This window comes from Mus caroli, chromosome 2, assembly GCF_900094665.2.
Source record: "Mus caroli chromosome 2, CAROLI_EIJ_v1.1, whole genome shotgun sequence".
NCBI classification, from domain to species: Eukaryota; Metazoa; Chordata; class Mammalia; order Rodentia; family Muridae; genus Mus; species Mus caroli.
Genome location: NC_034571.1, coordinates 82,484,521 through 82,494,697, shown reverse-complemented (window position 1 = coordinate 82,494,697; position 10,177 = coordinate 82,484,521). Strand labels below are relative to the sequence as shown.

At 45.9% G+C, this 10,177-nt stretch overlaps 1 pseudogene; it reads left to right on the top strand.

The window, feature by feature from the left end:
* Positions 1 to 3,162: 3,162 nt before the first annotated feature.
* LOC110306561 lies at positions 3,163 to 5,282 on the top strand (annotated as a pseudogene).
* The last annotated feature ends 4,895 nt before the right edge of the window (positions 5,283 to 10,177 follow it).

The following is a 10,177-nucleotide window of genomic DNA, read 5'->3' as shown; positions in this document are numbered from 1 at the left end:
AGTAATAAATTAAAAACACTCTCCTCCTATGTATGTTTATTGTAGACTTACTGGCTCTTCATTCCTTTTGTCTTCATGATTTATTTCGTGATAAGAAAAATCAAGTAGTGATTTCTCAACCAAGTAGTTGAGAAAATTGTTGCTTTTTAATACAATTTTAACATTTTTTGAGAAGATCTTGGCTTTTAGTATTCCCATTTTGTGACTTTAAACAAAATAAAGTGGATTTGGTTTACATCAGGTAACTTCATTCTATAACTCTCACTCTTTTTTTTTTTTTTTTTCGATTTAATGCCCTTTACTACACCAGGTGTTAGTGTGTGTTCATGGAAGGAATATACTTGATATTATATCAATGACTGTAAATGGCCATGTTTAAATGACCATGCTTTGATATTGATGTTTCTTCTTCCCACTGTGTTAACATAGGTAGCTATAGCCTAGGTTAGACTTGAGTCCCAACCCTTCTACTTCAGTCTCCAACATACAATGCAACAGACATGTTCCACCATGATCAGGAATATTGGTATTTTTTATATTATAGTTTTTAGATTATCCTAATTTTAGCCTAAATCATAAGGATTATTGTTATATGGTATGAGAGATTATATAAGGAATAAATAAATACAAGTATGTGCATGGGCATAGTGTTGTGTGTGTGTGTGTGTGTGTGTGTGTGTGTGTGTGTGTGTGTGTGTGTGTGTGAGTTTCTGAGGGAATCCAGTCACTGATGTCCAGAGGCTACCTAGAGGATGGGATCTCTAGATCACTAGCAATGTCATGTGTGGCTGGATGATTATTTATAACCCTCATCTGGTTTGAGCTTCAGCTTTTCTGTTTACTTGGCCCTACAAAAAATTCTTCTGGTGAGTTTATAATTTGTCAGGTACACCAATCTTTTCTGGAATGGAAAGTCAACATACAGAATTAAAAACAAATATTTACTTTAGACTTCATATTAGTTTATAAAATATCCAGCAATTTTCTGTCTGTTTCTTACATGAAGTAATTTTAGTAATAGAAATAGGTGATATGATTTGACTAATTTGGATCTATAACTCATTCCACTTATTTTAAAATTCTTTCTTCCTATAAGAACTGATAATTCCTGCTTAACCCAATCTTGGCATAATCAGGGCTACAAGATTGTATCCTCCCCCCCTCAGCTCAGGTTTCACTGTTAGCAAGAAGAGAGCATGGGGTGGAGCTTGCTGCCCTATAGTTCTGCCACTCCCAGTGCTGGAGCCTGTCACCTTGCTCTTCCAGAGCCATACACATGGTCACCTGCAACTTTACTCCAGGATTATTTGGCGGGAATGGGCCCCTTCCCCTGCTTCATAACCGTGTGTCAGGAATAGTAAAATTGAACCTTGATCAGACTGGTTGTCTTAGTTCCATTTTTATTCTACTAAGTCCCTCCCCCTCTTCTCTCCCAGATTCCAAGATGCCTTTCCAGACTAGAACCCAGTCATGTGAGCTGCTGGCCGGCCACAAAACTAGATATTTTCTCTCTTCTTTTAAAATATGTTTTTGTCTATATAGCTGCTTTTTTCAGTAACAGAATTTGTAAAGACTCATAACTCTTAAAGTCATGAGCATTGATTTTGTTTTGTTATCTACTAATCTTAAACTGGCTCCCTATGTGGCTATGAAATTAAAGCTATCTGATGGAGCCCAGTTGGCTCCATAGAAGCTCTTGCATCCCTTGCATCTGGAACTTTCTAGAGGCTACCTCCAGTTCTCCACACCCCCCCCCCACTGCTACACACCTCAATTCAATTTTTTGACCCTCTGTACTTCTCTCCTGTCTCCTCCCATACCTGATTCTGTCACTCTTTTCCTTCCCTCCTCCCCTCTCCCTTTCAGGTGCTTCCTTCCTTCTATCTTCTGTGATTATTTTGTTCCCCCTTCTAAGTAGGACTGAAGCATGCACACATTTGTCTTCCTTCTTCTTGGGCTGCATATGGTCTGTAAGATGCTCCAACATATATCAAGGACATATGCTCACTATAGTCATAGCAACCTTATTTATAATAGCAAGAAGCTGGAAAGGATGTTGAAAATTTCCTTCAACAGAGGAATGAATACAGAAAATAAGGTACATTTACACAATGGTGTACTAATCAGCTGTTTAAAACAAGAACTTCATTAAATGTTTAGGTAAATTAATGGTGAAAGGAAATAAAACTTGAGTCCTGTGATTCATGTAATGTATGTCAAATAGCCCAAAGAGTTGTTTGTGAGCTTTGAAACCTGGGGCTGAGAAAATAGCAGAACAGGCCAGGTCATGCCCAGGCAGGCCTGTTGTTACATGTCCGGACTGGCCTGGCACCTCCCTATCTCCCACCCTTCTGACCTACGTTAAATGTTAACAGGCTGCTGATGTTTAAATAGACCAATCATGTGAAACTGAGCCAATTCCTCCCCCAGCCCCACTCCTTTTCTATAAAAACCCCTAGCTTCCAAGCCTTGTGGTCGAATCCACTGTCTCCTGTGTGAGATACATTTCGACCCAGAGCTCCGCCATTAAACTACCTTGTGTTGTTACATCAAGGTGTTGTGTTCTGTGCATGATTCTTGGGTGCACGCAGAATCAGGAGTTGATTGGGGGTTCCCCACTAGGTTTTTTCATTTGGAGGTCCCAGCGAGATCTCTGTGACACCCAAGAACCTCGAAGGACCCCTTGGAGGTACGTTTGTTTGTGTGAGTCTTGTATGTTGTCTGTTGTCTAGTTGTCTAAGTGTGGCATGGATGAATTTGTGACTTGGTTTTTCAGTTCTGAGATTGTGGTTTTGAGTCCCACCTGTGTTACCTGTTCTGGTATTCTGTATTCTGGCAGCTGCCACTGTGGACCATAAGGACCCTAGTGGCTGTGGGAAGACAAAGGTCTATTGCCCCACAGGTTGCACCCCTGGAAGACATTCCGAGGAGACCCTGGAGGGAGTGCCCGGGGTGCAGTACAGTCAGGAGGACCTGGCTGTTGTCTGGCAGAGTGAAGAAGAGTGAGTGTTCTTTCTGCCAGAGAAGGAGTGTATGCAGAATCCTGCTCCATCAGAGGTAGTGTTTGGCTGGCTGTATAAGTCCAGAACCGGACGAGTGTGTTTAGATGTCTTAGTGTCTTCCGTCTCTGTCATTGTGTTGTGTTTATTCTTATTCTTCACTATGGGACAGACCGTGTCTACTCCTATATCTTTGACTAAGGACCATTGGACTGACGTTAGGGCTAGAGGATGAAATTTGTCAGTAATAGTGAAGAAAAAGCCATGGATGACTTTCTGTTCCTCGGAATGGCCTGTTTTTGGAGTAGGTTGGCCACTGGAAGGAACTTTTTACTTACCCACTATAAGGGCTGTGAAGGCCATTGTTTTTCAGGAAGGGCCAGGGTCACATCCAGACCAGCAACCGTACATCACAGTTCAGGAGGACTGCGCATGCTACCCACCCTCGTGGGTTCGCCCATTCCTCCTGCCTCTCCGCCCTGGCACCAAGATCCTAGCCATCTGAGAAAATGATGAGAAAGAGAAACTGAAACCACTGCTCTCGGGGAGATGATGAACACAGCACACCAGTGACGAAACCCCCAAGATCTATCAGAGATTGAAGAACCCCCTGAGTGGCCCGACACCCCTCAACCCCCACTGTATGCTCCCAAGCCCCAGCCTTCAGCTCCCTCGGGACCTCTGCCTCAGGCCCCGGCCGGAGGNGGGGGTCCCTCCACAGGAACAAGGAGCCAGCGAGAAGTCGCCCCTGAGGGGCCTGTGGATTCAACCATGGCGCTCCCCCTCAGGGCTATTGGTGCTCCCCCTGCCTATCCGAATAATCTACAGCTCCTACAGTATTGGCCTTTTTCCTCTTCTGACCTCTATAACTGGAAAGCTAATAATTCCCCTTTTGCAGAAAACCCTGTAGGACTCACTGGGTTGGTTGAATCATTAATGTATTCACACCAGCCGACCTGGGATAACTGCCAGCAGCTTCTGCAGACTCTATTCACAACCGATGAGAGAGAGAGGATTCTCCTCGAGGTTCAGAAAAACGTCCAAGACGAGGCTGAGGCTGGGCGCCCTGTCCAAACTCCAGCTGAGATAGATGAAGGATTCCTGCTAACCCAGCCCCGATGGGATTATAATGTGGCACCAGGTAGGGAACGACTGTCCAATTATCCTCGGGTCCTAGTGGTGGGTCTCAGAGTTGCTGTGCTGTGGCCCACGAATCTGGCCAAGGTAAGAGAGGTTATGCAGGGAGTGACTGAGCCCCCTTCAGTCTTCCTGGAAAGGCTCATGGAGGCTACAGGAGATATACCCCATTCAACCCCACATCTGAGGGTCAAAGGACCTCAGTGATTATGGCCTTCATTTGCCAGTCAGCTCCTGGCATTAGGAAGAAGTTACAGCAAATTGAGGGCTTGCAGGATTACACCATAAGGGATGTAGTTAGAGAGGCAGAGAAAGTGTATCATAGGAGAGAAACAGAAGATGAAAAGTTAGAGAGAGAGAAAAGAGAGGATGAGGATAGGAGAGACATGAGGCAAGAAAAGGTTTTGACTAGGATTCTGGCTGCAGTAGGAGAAAGAGATAACGGAAGAAGAGGTAGACAGTTAGGGAACCTGGGAGACAAAGGACAGCAGGGACCAAGGAGACCCAGAGAAGGCAGGCAGCTCCTGGAGAGGAACAAATGTGCATATTGCAAGGAAATGGGCCACTGGAAGAGCGACTGTCTGAAAAAAAAAACAAGAGGTGAAGGTGCTTTCTCTTGGAGAAGATGAAGACTAGGGGGAACGGGGCTCATCCCCCCTCCCCGAGCCTAGAGTAACCCTAGAAGTGGAGGGGACCCCCGTGGACTTTCTAGTCGACACAGGCGCAGAATTTTCAGTACTCAAAACACCTCTAGGAAAAGTGAAGAAAAAGGAAAAACCTTGGTGATTGGGGCCACGGGACAAAAATTGTATCCATGGACCACATTCCAAGTATGTAGGGCGAAATCGAGTAACTCATTCGTTTCTAGTCATTCCAGAGTGTCCTATGCCTTTATTGGGGAGAGACTTACTAACCAAGTTAAAAGCACAAATAACTTTCACCTCTAATCGACCGGAGGTTTTCTGGGGAATAAAAGTGCCCCAGACTCTAGAGCTGTCTTTACAACTAGGGGAGGAATATCAACTTTACCAAAATAAAGTAAAGCCCCCTGAGGGATTACAGGACTGGTTGAATCGATACCCTCAGGCGTGGGCAGAGTTGGGAGGAATGGGGATGGCAAAACTGCCCCCCCCCCATGGTGATTGAACTTAAGTCCAGGGCCACCCTTATAGGGGTTCGACAATATCCCATGAGCAGAGAAGCTGAAGAGGGTATATGCCTCCAAATCAACAAACTGCTCCAACAAGGGATTTTGGTCCCATTCAAATCCCCTTGGAAGACTCCTCTACTTCCAGTAAAAAACCAGGGACCAGTGACTACCGTCCAGTCCAGGACCTTAGAGAAGTCAACAAGAGAGTTCAGGACATACACCCCACGGTGCCAAATCCTTATAACCTCCTCAGCACCTTGCCACCTGGTTGGACATGGTACACAGTCCTGGATCTCAAAGACACTTTTTTCTGTTTGAGGTTACACCCCAACATCCAGCCTTTGTTCACTTTCGAATGGTGAGACTCCGAGAGTGGACAAGCTGGATAGCTCATGGACGAGGCTGCTTCAGGGATTCAAGAACTCGCCCACTTTGTTCGATGAAGCCCTACACCGAGACCTTGCCCTTTTCCAAGCCAATATCCCACAGGTGACTCTTCTGCAGTATGTAGATGACCTCCTCCTAGCTGCTGAAACACGAGAGGACTGTGAAATTGGGACCCAAAAACTCCTGGGCGAGTTAGGTAAGCTNGGGTATCGGGCCTCTGCTAAAAAGGCTCAGTTATGCCAGACAGAAGTGACCTACCTAGGATATGTCCTGAAAGATGGACAATGGTGGCTCTCAGAAGCCAGAAAACAAGCTGTTATGCAGATCCCAGCCCCAACCACTGCTCGCCAGGTAAGAGAGTTCCTGGGGACTGCCGGGTTTTGCTGACTCTGGATTCCAGGATTTGCCACACTGGCAGCTCCCTTTTATCCACTAAACAAAGAGAAAGGAGAATTCACCTGGACCAGAAAACATCAGCTAGCCTTTGAAACTCTCAAAAAGGCACTGCTGCAGGCTCGGCATTGGCCCTGCCAGATTTAAACAAACCTTTCACCCTATACATTNATGAAAGAAATGGAGTGGCAAGGGGAGTCCTTACCCAGGTTTTGGGACCATGGAAGCGCCCGGTAGCCTACTTATCAAAGAAACTGGACTCTGTGGCCAGTGGATGGCCCTCCTGCCTGCTAGTGATAGCAGCCACAGCTGTTCTAGTAAGAGATGCTGACAAAGTGACTTTGGGCCAGAATGTTACCATAGTGGCCCCACACTCTCTTGAGAGCATCGTCAGGCAACCACCGGACCACTAGATGACCAACGCCTGAATGACGCACTACCAGAGCCTATTGCTGACAGAGCGAGTAAGTTTTGCACCCCCAGCCATTCTCAACCCCGCTACCTTACTACCTGAGGCTGACGAGGCCCCTGCACATAAGTGTGAAGANATACTGGCAGAAGAGACTGGATTCCGGCCAGACCTCACAGACCAACCTTGGCCAGGGGCAATGACCTGGTTCACCAATGGAAGCAGCTTTGTGGTAGAAGGTAAGCGGAGGGCTGGGGCAGCAGTAGTNGATGGAAAGTCTGTCATATGGGCCAGCAGCCTGCCGGAGGTTACATCAGCTCAGAAAGTGGAACTAATCGCACTAATTTAAGCCTTAAGGCTAGTAGAAGGAAGGGCTCTTAATGTCTATACAGACAGCCAGTATGCTTTTGCCAAGGCTCATGTTCACGGAGCAATATACCAACACCGTGGACTGCTGATGTCTGCCGGCAAAGATATCAAAAATAAAGAAGAAATTCTCAGCTTATNAGAAGCTGTTCATCTGCCCCATAGGGTGGCAATTATCCATTGCCCAGGACACCAGAAGGGAACTGGGCCCATTGTAAAGGGAAATCAAATGGCAGACCAAGANGCTAAAAAAGCAGCCCAAGGGCCAATGACTCTGATGGTGAGAACCCAACAGCCCACCGCTGAAGAAATAAATAAAAGAACCCTCACAGAAGAAGAGGGGNGAGATTACTTAGCTAACATACACCATCTGACTAATTTAGGAACTAAAAAAATACTAAAATTGGTTAGTAAGTCCCCCTATTACATTCCTGGATTAAAAAGAATTGTAGAAGAGATAGTAAAAAACTGCGGTGCTTGTGCACTTACCAACGCTGGGTCTAGCAGGCTCCAGGAAGGAAAATGACTGTGAGGAGACAGGTCTGGAGCCTACTGGGAAACCGACTTCACTGAGGTGAAACCGGCTAGGTATGGAAATAAATATCTCCTAGTTTTTATAGACACCTACTCAGGATTCCCCACCAAGAAAGAAAGGGCTAATGTAGTGGTCAAGAAGACACTTGAAGAACTCCTTCCCCACTTTGGGATACCTAAGGTAAGGGGTCAGACAACGAACCTGTCTTCGTCTCCCAGGTAAGTCAGGGATTGGCCAGGCAACTGGGGACAAATTGGAAATTACATTGTGCATACAGACCCCAGAGTTCAGAACAGGTAGAAAGGATGAATAGAATGGTAAATGAAACTCTGACTAAAATAGCCTTAGAGGCCGGCAGAAGTGATTGGACAGCCGTTCTCCCTTATGCCTTGTTCAGGGTTCGGAATACACCTGGACCCCTTGGCCTAACTCCATTTATATTAATGTATGGGGCGCCCCTGGCCATTTTTATAACCGTAAGGGTTAAGAATCGCCCTGATGTGTCTTTCTCTCCTTCTTCTAGTCTTTTGGCTCGATTAAAAGCTCTCGAAATAGTAAGAAAAGAGGTCTGGGAACAGCTAAAAGAAACCTATGTTGCTGGTGCCACACAGGTGCCACACCAGTTTGAAGTAGGAGACTCAGTTCTGATGAGGAGACACTGAGCCGGGAACCTAGAGCCGAGGTGGAAGGGACCTACTTGGTGCTACTGACAATGCCCACCACGGTCAAAGTGGAAGGAATCCCCACTTGGGTCCACGCATCCCACGTCAAAAGAGCAGCCCCTGGAGTCAGCCATGATGAGTGGACTTTGGAGAAGACTACTAACCCTCTTAAGTTGTGCCTGCTTCACAAGAGTGATCCCAAAGGACTTCAACCCCCACAGTCCTGTTCAACAAATGTGGGAGGTACTCAATGAGGGGAGTAGGGCTGTATGGACAATCACCGAGGTACANCCTCTGTGGACTTGGTGGCCTGATCTTTTCCCTGACATCTGTAAGTTGGCTATAGGAGCCCCTCCTGGATGGGACTTGGAGGGGTACTCTGATATTCAGAGGGCACCTTTAACACCCCCTCTGTACGTAGAAAAACATTCAAGAGACCCATGGGGTGATTGCTCTAACCAAAGGGATAGAAGCATGCTTTGAACCCATCCCTTCTATGTCTGCCCCGGGCCCCACCAAAGTCAGTCCCTCAATCCAACATGTGGAGGTAAGGCTGACTTCTTTTGCAAGAGCTGGGGTTGCAAGACTTCAGGTACAGCCCGCTGGAAGCCCTCCTCCAGTTGTTATTAGAGTAACAGCCAACTATTCCCTAGCNTCTTATGTACCTGGAGGATTAGACCTAGATGAGTGTACTGACTGGTGCAATCTGCTCTGTGTCACCTTCACTGAAACAGGGAAAAGAACTCTGGGATGGACAAAAGGGTATACCTGGGGTCTTAGGATTTACANGGAAAGATATGATGAGGGATTATTGTTCACTACCAGATTAAAAATAGAGACCCCCTACAATCTTTTAGGCCCCCCAACCAAGTCCACACCCCTCACCCATACCATTACTCAGCCTACTCTGGTGATTGCAGACCCACTTAATATGGCCGCTATCATCCAACCTCCCACTCCTCAGGTACCTCTAACTATTAGCCCCACAATTCCTTCAACAAGACAGAGGATGTTTAACGTAGTGAGATGAGCCTTTTATGTCCTTAATAGAACTGATCCAAGCGCTACTGAGGACTGCTGGCTATGTCTGTCCTAGGGTCCACCTTATTATTAAGGAATTGCCTTCAATGGAAATTTCAACAGAACCAGCAGCCATACTTCCTGCTCTTGGGGAACAGGACAAANACTGACCCTGACTGAAGTATCCGCGAGGAGTCCAGGTCTCTGTATAGGCACCCCACCTTCCACCCACAAACACATATGAGGACAAATTCAGTCCATGTCCAAGACAGAAGCTAATTACTATCTTGTACCTTCCCCGGTTGGCTGGTGGGCTTGCAATACAGGACTTACTCCCTATGTATCAACTAAGGTTTTTAATTCATCTCATGATTTTTTGTGTCATGATCCAACTGTTACCCCACATATATTATTACCCTGCATCCAGTTTAGAAGAAAGCTATGCCTGCGGTCAAAAAGAGAACCAATTACTTTTACCCTGGCTGCATTCATGGGAATAAGTATGGCAGTAGGAGTGGGGACGGGAGTGTCAGCTTTGATAGAAGGAAGACAGGGAATTCAGTCTTTGAGGGATGCTGTCAATGAAGACCTAGCAGCAATAGAGAAGTCCATTGACGCTTTAGAAAAATCTTTGACCTCCCTGTCTGAGGTAGTTTTGCAGAACAGGAGAGGTCTTGATTTGTTGTTCCTAAAGGAAAGAGGACTGTGTGCTGCCTTTAAAGAAGAATGCTGCTTCTATGCAGATCATACAGGAATAGTTAGAGACTCTATGCAGAAACTGAGAGAAAGGTTAGGGTGAAGGAAACAGGAACGGGATGCTCAATGGGAGTGGTTTGAGTCATGATTTGAGTCACGACCATCTTGGATAACTTCTTTGATTTCCGCTGTAGCTGGACCAGTCTTATGATATGCTTAGCTTTGGTTTTCAGCCCTTGTATAATAAATAGAGGAATGGCTTTCATCCAGAGTAGAATTGATACAGTAAAACTCATGGTTCTTCAAAGGCAATATCAACCTATAGTTCAGGTAGATGAAGAGTTAGGGGACACCAATCTCTAAAATTCTATGATTAGAATTAGTCTAAACAGAAGAAGAGGGGAATGAAAGGAAATAAAACTT